This window comes from Rhincodon typus, chromosome 34 (assembly GCF_021869965.1).
Source record: "Rhincodon typus isolate 14 chromosome 34, sRhiTyp1.1, whole genome shotgun sequence".
Taxonomy (NCBI): Eukaryota; Metazoa; Chordata; class Chondrichthyes; order Orectolobiformes; family Rhincodontidae; genus Rhincodon; species Rhincodon typus.
In genome coordinates, this window is record NC_063365.1 from 21,726,414 (window position 1) to 21,727,682 (window position 1,269).

General features: G+C 41.8%; 1 non-coding gene across 1 annotated transcript; it reads right to left on the reverse strand.

Moving 5' to 3' along the window:
• Positions 1-351: 351 nt before the first annotated feature.
• LOC125486890 lies at positions 352-459 on the reverse strand. Its single transcript, XR_007265508.1, has one exon. It is a non-coding gene; the product is annotated as a U6 spliceosomal RNA (small nuclear RNA).
• Positions 460-1,269: the final 810 nt, after the last annotated feature.

The window sequence follows — 1,269 nt, forward strand, 5'->3', positions numbered from 1 at the left end:
ATTTATTTAACTGTCAACCAAATTATATCTGTAGGTTAATGATGAGGCCCTGCACTGTGCAATGATGTGACACCATGAGGATGGGCATGTTGTGTGACCAATAGCAGGAGTGTATGAACGTGGCTTTTGGTCAGAGGCTTAAGGTCATTCATCATTTTAAAGTTACAGGATGGCAGGTCAGTTTGGCCAAGTAGAGTATACATCCTGTGGTATGTATAAAGTCCTCCAGGGGTACTTTTCTTTTAAAAAACTATGTTTGGATGCGAGATGACACACCTCTGTGGCCAACATGTCCTGATATATGACCTGAGTCCAGGCCTTCTAGCACAGAGGCAGAGACAAAACCTGCAAAAATAAACAGAATACTTCATCAATGTTTACATCATCCTTGTGCAGGTCCATGATAATCATCTCTGTCTCTTCCAATTTTTTACTATTGAAGTGAGTAGAGTGGCGACAGGGAGGCTGTGCACAATCCATTGGATCCAAGGGAGGAAAGAGTCATGGAACTGAGTTGGTGAAAGAGGGAGACATTCTGAGTGAGTGTGAGGGTGTGTTCAGAATTACCTTGCAGGGAAAGTGCAGCTTTCATAAGGTCAGTTTGCCTGTATTTAATTGCCATGTACCAACTTGTTAAACTCTTGCATGCTAGCCAAGAGCTTACAGAATTAATCACCATGTCAACTCTGCAATGTGGCAATCCCTGCTGGGCAATTACGTAATTATAAAACTGTAGGCATCCGAACATGACACTTCTTACACCCTCATTCCCAAGAGAGTACAGGCTAATGAGAAGAGACAATTGGAAAGAAATCAGAAATGCAGAGCCAGTAAAATACACTGAAAAATTCCTTTCCAATCCCTTCAGGGTATTAGAATCAATTCCGAACATCACGTTAACCATGTGTTTTTTAACAAGGCACTTATCATCAATGAGATGCAATCTCTACTCCAGTCAGGAACCACACCAGCACTGTCTTAAAGGAAATGCAGAATCAACACCCACCATATTAACCACAGAACACAGAAAAAGGAGCAGGAGTAATCCTTTCAGTTACTCAAGCCTGCTCTGCCACTTGATAGGACCATTGTCAGTCTTGAGTTTCAACTCCATTTCTTTGCCCAGTCTCTGTACCCCTTTATTCCATCAGAGCCCAAAGATCTGTCTATCCAAGCACTAAACAGACTCAATGATGGAGCATCTACAATCCTCTGGGGTAGAGAATTCTAAAGATTCACAACATTTCTCCTTATCTCAGACCTAAATGA